Raw genomic sequence first — 9,414 nt, forward strand, 5'->3', positions numbered from 1 at the left:
AATGGTCACAAACTACTTCAAGATCGTTTCAGGCTGGACATAAGGAATAATTTCTTTACTGTCCGAGCCCCCAAGGTCTGGAACAGCCTGCCACCGGAGGTGGTTCAAACGCCTTCATTGAACACCTTCAAGATGAAACTGGATGCTTATCTTGCTGGGATCCTATGAGCCCAGCTGACTTCCTGCCCTTTGGGCAGGGGGCTGGACTCGATGATCTTCCGAGGTCCCTTCCAGCCCTAATGTCTATGAAATCTATGAAACTGGCTCTGACCAGGGTTTTATCCTCTGTTCCTCTCTCACTTGCAATCTCTAGCATTTAAGATCTAGGAAGTTCTGATCCAGAGGCTGTCTCCCTAATGCCCGTGCTCACTAGTTACTGATGGCCCTTTCCTCCAAGAATTTGTCCAATCCTTTTTTTGGATCCAGCTAAATTGTCAGCTTCCACAACATATGGTGGCAACAAATTGCACCCTTTCATTACATGCTATGTGAAAAAGAATTTCCTTTTGTTAGTTTTAAATGTGCTACCTAGCAGTTTCATTTTGTGACTTCTCATTCTTGTCTTGTGAGAGAGATTAAATAATAAATCCCTATTTACTCTCACTTTACCCTTTAGTATTTTGTAAACCCTTATCATGTTCCTCCTGAAGCTTCTCTTTTCTTAATTGATTAGGCCAAGCCTCTTTAGTCTCTCCTCATATAGAATCAACTTCGTACCACTGATCATCCTTGCTGCTCTTCTCTGCATCTTCTCTAGTGTTTTCTATATCTTTTTTGAAGATTTGGGCACAGTGCCCAAGGTGTGGTTTCATTATGGATTTATAATGGGGCATAACAATATTCTCTTTCTACAGCATTCACATGTTCTCCCTGCCTTCTTACTGATGAAGTAGAAATTCCTCCTGGTCTATCCCTGGGGCTGTGTTCCCTTTGCATCTCAGCTTCTTTTGTACTTTTAATGCCTGTCATTTTCCCCATCCCTAAGCAACTCTTCAGTTCAGTTTTTAAAATGCTTGCAACTAAATTCTCCTATGCGCCGCCCCACTGAAACAAAATGGGGCTTCATAGATGGCTGTGAGGGTAGAATTTGATCCAAAGAACCTTGCCCATATCTGTTCCAAGAGGGTACAAAATTCTCTCCAAAAGAAAAAGGAGCGCGTTCTAAAAAAGCACAAGAAAATGTAAGGCAAACCAGAACTTCCATCCTTTCTATAAAAAACGTTTTTTAAAATCTCTAATATAGTAAGTCTTTAGTTCTTCTCCAGCCCATACATTTTCTTCATAGAATCATAGAAAAGGAGGATTAGAAGGGACCTCAGGAGGTCACATTTCTCCAACCCCTGCTCAAAGTAGGACCATCCCCAACTAGATCATCCCAGCCAAGGCTTTGTTGAGCCTCAAAAACCTCTAAGGATGGAGACTGCCACCTCTGTGGGTAACCTGTTCCAGTGTTTCACCACTCTCCTAGCCAGAAAGTTTTTCCTAATATCCAACCTAAACTTCCCTTGCTTCAACTGAAGAAAATTGCTCCTTGTTCTGTCATCTGCCACCACTGACAACAGTCCAGCTCTGTCCTCTTTTGACCCCCTTCAGGTAGTTGAAGGCTGCTGTTAAATCCCCCCCCCCCCAGTCTTCCCTTTTGCAGACTAAATAAACCCAGTTCCCTCCATCTCTCCTCAGAAGTCATGTGCCCCAGCCCCCAAAACCATTTTCATTGCCTTCCACTGGAGTCTCTTCAACTTGTTCACATCCTTTCTGTAGTGGTGGGCCTAAAACTGAACACAGTACTCAAGATATGGCCTCACCAGTGCTGAATAGAGGGGAATAATCACTTCCCTTGATCTGCTGGCAATGCTCCTACTAATGCAGCCATGTATGCTGTTAGCCTTCTTGGCAACGAGGGTACACCGTTGACTCAGATCCACCTTACTGTACACTGTAACCCCCAGGTCCTTTTCTGCAGAGCTGCTGCTTAGCCAGTTGGTCTCAAGCCCATAGCAGTACACAGGATCCTTCCATCCTCAGTGAAGAACTTTGCACGTGTCCTTGTTGAATCTCATGAGATTTCTTTTGGCCCAATCCTCCAATTTATCTCCTTGAGATAATAGATATTTGATCTATTTGAACCCAATGATCCAGCCAGGTTTCTATTGACCTTACAGTCCATTCATCCAACCTATATGTCCTTAGCTTGCTTGCAAGAATGTTGTGGGAGACGGTATCAAAAGCCTTGCTAAAGTCAACGTGTGTCATGTCCATTGCTCTCCCTGCATCCACAGAGCCAGTCATCTCATCACAGAAGACAATCAGGTTGGTCAAGCATGACTTGCCCTTGGTGAATCCATGCTGCTACTGCTCCTAATCACTTTCTTCTCCTCCAAGTGCTTAGAAATGGATTTCTTGAGGACCTGCTCCATGATTTTTCCTGGGACTAAGGTGAGACTGACTGCTCTGTAGTTCCCTGGATCCTCTGTCTTCCATTTCTTGAAGATAGGCACTATATTTGCCCTTTTTCCAATCACCTGGGACCTCTTCGCTACAAATTTTCAAAGATAATGGTCAGCAGCTCTGCAATCACATCAGCCAACTCCCTCAGCACCCTCAGATGCATTACATCCAGCCCCATCAACTTGTACATGTCCAGTTTTTCTATATAGTCCCTAACCTGTTCTTTCACGGCTGTTGATTGCTCACCTTCTTCCCAATCTGTGCTGCCAGATGTGACCTTGCCTGTGAAGACTGAGGTAAAAAAGGCATTGAGTACTTCAGCCTTTTCCTCATCATCTGTCACCAGGTTGCCTCCCCCATTCAGTAAGAGACTTACACTTTCCCTGATCTTCCTCTTGTTGCTGACATACTTATAGAAACCCTTCTTGTTACCCTTCATGTGTCTTGCTAGCTGCAACTCCAGTTGCACTTTGGCTCTCCTGATTTCAACCCTCCATGCCCAAGTAATATTCTTATCCTCTTCCCAAGTCATCTGTCAAAGCTTCCACTTCTTTTAAACATCGAAGTGTCTGTCCTAAGCTCATTTTTACAGCTGCCTTGCACCCTCTGGAAACAGTGGTTTATAGTGCAGACACTGACATGCCTTTACTACAGAAGGAAAAACAGCATCTCAATAATATTCTATTAAATGATCAGTGCTCCGTGATACACCACCATATACCCCAAAGTGCTGCGTATCGGTAATTTGTAAAGATGTCCCCATTATTTGCAACATGCATCAGTAATAGCTAATGTACAACACAGTGTGCACGTGTACACATGCGCCCAAACGCACAGTTGTTACTGCACAGTTATTTTGGACTTACTTTAGCAAATAGTAAATGACTGAGCAGTAACTGCGGATTCTGCTCAGTCCCAGGGCTACACAGGTCATTTCTGACATTACTGCACAGTAGCAACAAGCTACTGCATATTAGCAGTGGCATCAAGGTTTGTGCTTGCTGACTCTATTTTACTGTAATGATGATGTTGCCATAGCTCATTGGTAGAATCACATAGCATCTTGTGTAGATGTGCCCTGTTGTGTATCATAAGATGCCCTTGCTGGTATATACTAAAGCACTGGAAAGATCTGTCTGGCTCTTGGATGGTAACCTGCATAGCAGTTTGTTCTTTAGAGAGGTAGGCATTGAAGCAATACTGGACTGAGGCTTGGGAAAACTGGGTTCCAGACCTAGCTCTGCCATTATCCAGCTGGGTAGGGTAGATTGTTTCACCACTCTTTGCCTAAGTCTTCTCCATCTGTAAAATAGGAGAGATATTGACCTCCTTTTTAAAGTCCTCTCAGATTGACTGATGAAAAACCCAGTTTTTGACATTATAAAAGTCAACTGAGAAATGCTACATAAGAGCGCTTGTGGGAAATTTATTAGAAATGCGTGTAGAAAATAGAGATTTCCAATGCCAGAGGAACCTCAGACCAAAAGAAAAGGATGCAACGTTTCGTGGCACCATAACAGACCAGTAGATTGATTTTATGATCCATCTTCCATAAGCAGTGGATTTTCTCACTTGAAAAACAGTAGCTACCCATTAAATGAGAAATTATCCTTGGGCAATTAAAATGTCTATTTGGGCCAAATATTCTGCAGGTGGAGACTGTCACTAGCCCATTGACCTCACCAGGACAGATTTTGGGTGAACATAGGGTCAAATGTGTAAAAAGTCTTTAGAGAGGGGTTGAAATGCTCAGATCAAAATACCAAATATGCCAAAAGTTGGGAATCTGTGATTTTTCTTTCATCCCACTAGAAAGAAAGGATGCAGTTTCATAGTTTAGATCTGCATCCAGATCTGGTTCCCAGTGTAATTTAGCAGAGTGTTATCACCATTTTGCTGCATAGTTGCAATATTTTTTGTGTGAGAGCATCTCAGCAACAGGTTATCTACCTAGGAAGGAATAACTAGTAAGAGTATCAATACTTGCAAAAGACTTTATTCTCCTTTACCTACCTCAACAAGTCATTTATAAAGGAATAGAATGGTACTAAGCAATATAGAGAAACTTAAGTTAAACAAGCCCCAGGGCATAGATGCATACTTGTCATTTAATGATGAGCAAGAAGCATAATATAGGGTTATTTGGAGGCAACCTCTTAAGGTAGAATGATGCCCATTGGAAGGGATCTCTGAGGGGTTGTCTATACAGGCCCTGTGGAAACCCCAAGACGGCTTCTGGAAACAAAACCTACTTACTCCATCCCACTCCACATGCTGAAAAAACATTGTGCGAGCACTGTTAGAGAGGTTCCTCACATCCATGAGACAGAGATCCTGAGAGGGGTCTGGGCAGGTGCTGAAAAGAAACAAGGATATTTTTCAGCCGGTGGTATGAATGAAGGAAGAGCAAATGGGCAGGTCTTGTCTCTTCACCTGGCTTAGGATCACTGCAAAGGGGGTAGACACACCTCACCTACATCCATAGAGATCTACCCAGCTCTTGTTCAAGTCAAGTTCTTACAGGCCTCACTGTCTTTCTTTTTTATTCCCATTATTTATTTATTTCTCTCTACCTCCTTTTCTTTTGGGAGGGTCCAGATCCAGCAATGCACTGAAGCGTGTGGTTCAGGTTCATCAAATATTTAAGTCTCCCCGGCTTCAAATGAGTAGCGTAGCAATGGGGCTGGGCCTCCGAGCCACAGAGGTGGCAGCAACTTCTCGTTGCCAATGTCTCTGTGATTGCAATCACATTGATGCCAGCGGCACCCTCGTTTTTCACTCCCTCTCCCAAATCAGCACCCAGGGCATTTGCTCTAGTTGTCCCACCCTAGTTATTGTACTACTTCAAATAGGTGTACTCCTAAGTACAAATGCTTCTGTTTAAATATGCTTTGCTGAAATGCAAGTTTTTGTTTTCTTTGAAAAACCCATTTGTTTGCCATTTTCTACCACATCTGACATTTCTATCATTTTCCCAACACATGGAAAAGCCAAGGAGGCGCAGTTTTCAGGGGGGTAGATGGATTTATATAGAGCCAAATCTCAAGGTGACCCCTCACCCGGATGTAGGTAGAGTGTCCTTTGGGTGCCCTGTAAGACCAGAACTGGGAAGCCTTTGAGCCAATGGCAGCTTCCCCTTTTATCCCTGAGGATTTTAAAAACAACGTATTTTCCAGGTTAAATTTCCCTAACGTGGGACATCTCAGGGGCTTCTCAGTGATCAGAACATTGCTGTCATCTGGTGCTTGTGGAAGGACAAAGCTTCTCTCAAGTATCTGCCCCGGGAAAGCATCAAGATACTTGAGAGAGAATTTAGCACCCTAAACGATTAATCTCATTAAAGATAGATTTAGTCATAGCAGAAAGAATTAAGCTTTCACTTTTAAACAAGGCAGCTCAGAAGAGATGCTGGATGCCCTTCTCATGAGGGCTGTGCGAAGAATTGTTCAACAAAAGCTAAATCCAGCTTTGCCAAGATAACAACCGTTTTTGTGCCCAGCATAAAATTAGCATGGCCATAATCTTGAGCTATTTTTAAAAGGAAATCAAACATGAGCAGTAAAGGAAAAAAATATGAAAGGAAAGGGACAACAAACAGGGACTGCTGTACTTTGCTCATTCGGTTAAGCTGCATCTGAGCCATTTTGTGAACAAGATTTACACTCGTAAGAAAAAGTACCAGGCCCCCCAATCCTGTAAAAAATGGACCAAATTTTATGTACAGTGAGAAGCTCTCTTAAATTCAGTAAAACTGTTCTGTGTTTTGAAGTTAATTAGGTGTGCCAGTTTTGGCAGGACTGGAGACAGACAGGCCACCTCTCATTACTAAGTGGCAAAATGTCCTTACATCAGACATTTCTCCAATTTACTTAAAAAATTAAGAATGGATTCTAGTTCTCATTTTTAAAAGGACACCCACCATAATTTTGCTAGTGCATTAAAACCAGATAGTACAGAAGCTGTCTGCATACCAATTAACTAAGTGCTTGTTACTGCTCTTTCACTGACAATTTTGCACAAACAGGTTTCAGGTCATGGGAAATAACCTGTTTGAATGTTTGCTGTGGATCATCACTGTGGGATGATGGTTCTGCTCCCTCCTTGGATGCCTGAAAGCTTTCAAACACCAGAACAGTCATAACTGAGTGTGATCGCAAGAAGAGGTTGTACAATTGTTTGAACAATTCTGAGCAAATACAGCAGGATACAGTGAACACTGGTTTTTCATCGTTCAGTTACTCCTGTCCATCAATTTGCAACACAAATGATGGCATTTTTCTTTATTTTTAGCATAGACTGTCCATTCAATGTCCCTTTAAGCTTTAAGATTTTGTTCAATCTCACTTCATATGAATTTGACATTAGGTGTGGTTAATTAATGCAATTCCTCAGGTTCTAGGCAATTTTACCATGCTACAAATAAACACCTCTAATCAAATTTGTCCTTTTTTTCCCATAACACTCCCTTATTCCTGAAATCTGTTTTTTTTTTCTAAAATGATATAAGAATATTGTTCTATGGTGTTACTGAACCTGAAATTCTATACCAAATATACTATGTCTTTGAAACACTGAATTTTTCAATAAAATATATATTAATTAATATTAGAATTCTCCCTTTATTCAATAGAAAAAATGTCCAAAATTAATATACATTCTGGAACTATTTTTTCAATAGGTTTCCTGACCATATCTAGTTTTGCGCCATAATTTAGTTGACTTTACATTTCAGTAAGGAAAATGTCTTTGAAGGCAAATGGCCACTTACTGAGTTTTGGCAAGCCATCGAGGGCCATATGACAGGCAGAAGGGGCAGATACATATTAATTTTATACATTTTTAGGGGCCCTGTGGGCTGGATAGAATGGCTTGGAGGGCCGCATCCGGCCCACGGGCCTCATTTTGCCCACCCCGATCTAAGATCTCAGGCAGTGCAGAAAGCTGCAACTACTTCCTTTCCAGCCTGTCTAGTGAACGGCACATGTCAGGGAAGAGGGAAGGTAAAATATAGGAGCTTGTTCGCAGCAATCAACTGCTGTCATGTGGTTCCTAGCAGACTATACCGCAGTAGGCAATATCAAACAGCAGTGAAGTTAAGCTAGATGCAACAATATATATTTATCATTACTGAAAAAAGATGATTTGTCCATTGCTATTCTAGAATCTCTCTCATGTATTTTCACCTCCCCTCCAAAAACTAGTGGCTTCTGCTTCCTCAAGTTCTTTCTTTTGCAAAGCTGTCTTTTCTGCTGTTGATATTGATGATCTATTCACTTGTGAAAATGCCGGACCTAAAAACATCATTAAGCAAACAACATCAAGTACAGCACAACTCATTCCAACCAAATGTACCTTTGGCTTTTCTGCTATCACTCTAACCCTGCTAGGACTGAGGGGGGCTGGGAGTAGTGCAATGCTGGAAGGTTGCAAATGGCTTGTTTTATCTCTGCAGACAAGATGGAAGTTACTCTAACATGAGCTAGGTAGTGCAGCCCAGAAGTAACCAGAGTTAACCCTCAGCCGGAAGTGGCATAACTTTGAGATGCTCTGAGAGCACTTAGCATGAATTAAAAACCTTAATGTGTGGACAGTGTGTTTTAAGTGCCCTTAGTATGGTCTAAGTGCAACATGTAGCTTCATCCTGTTTCAGTTTCTGAGTCCCTCATCCTTTTTTTCCAGTTGAATTTTATAATTGGTCACCAAGAAAGGCACTGCAAGAAATATTTCAGCAACCATAACAGGAACACAGTGTCTGCAAAGTCCTTGGCAGATAATGGCTCTAGGAAGAATCAAGTCACAAAGACATGACTAGATCGTAGAGAAGCCCTGGAGAGAAATTCCACTTTGGTGCATGAAAAGTTGTGAGATGTCCTTCCACACACTGATGCATTACCCATTGTGTCTTTGATCCTCAAAAGCTAATGGGATGGGGTATAGTTAAAGCTATGTTATAGCATATTAATTAAAAAATATTTTAGTCCAACATTGCTAAATCACAAGAAATCAAGAAACAAATGATGTTTTGATCAGCGATGTTAAGTTTTCAGTCACAAATTGTCTATAATATATATTCTACAGCATGAGTTCTAATGTACTAACTCATACATTCAAGTACTGAATAGTACATACTGTCCATGTCTACACGAGACACTGACTACGCAGTAGCCCATGACTACTGCGCAGTAGCATCACATGGTAGAAAGCGTGATGTGACACTACTGCACAGTAGTCTTAGGCTACTGCACAGTTAGTGTCACAAAAAAGCCATTCGGCGGTGCTACTGTGCATTAACTCCAGTTACTGTGCAGTCATTTAGTACTTGTTTATAGCAGTACTAAATGACATGCACAGTCAGCGTCTCATGTAGATGTGACCGCTATGGATGGCATTAACCCGTATTTTAGCACGTACATATATTGCACAATTTTCTGAAGTGCACAGCTCCCACAGGCTTCCATTTACATGTGTAGGATTAATTGGTGCTGATTGCCTGCACAATTTGAGCTAATCAGTCACTTACCAAGGTAAATCATCATCTCACCTTTGATTTCAGATGGATCTGTCTTGATTTGCACCAGCTGAGACTCTGGCTCCCTCTAACACGATGTATTCCATGTTGAGGATATTGGCCTAGCTCCTCATTCTAACTTCAGTTTCCAAACCATAATGTTTGCATCCCCTGATTCCCTCTGTGATTTGAACAAGGAAAACTTAACATCCATAAGCACAATGAATTAATGACTTGAATTCAATCCATTTTTGATGGTGAAAGAAAGAAATTTCCCATATTTAAGAATGTCATGTATATGATCCTGTTTAGGGCTAGAAGTTTTAGCTGATGTGAATGAACCAGGGAGCCAACACTGGACCCTTTGAAGTTTACTGTTTAAATTGAAGTGCTTTTTTTTCATTTTTTTACAAGACTGAATGGACAAGACAACATCATGCCTATTGACATGAGCCAGG

The sequence above is a fragment of the Alligator sinensis genome, unplaced genomic scaffold, assembly GCF_000455745.1.
Source record: "Alligator sinensis unplaced genomic scaffold, ASM45574v1 scaffold300_1, whole genome shotgun sequence".
NCBI lineage: Eukaryota > Metazoa > Chordata > Crocodylia > Alligatoridae > Alligator > Alligator sinensis.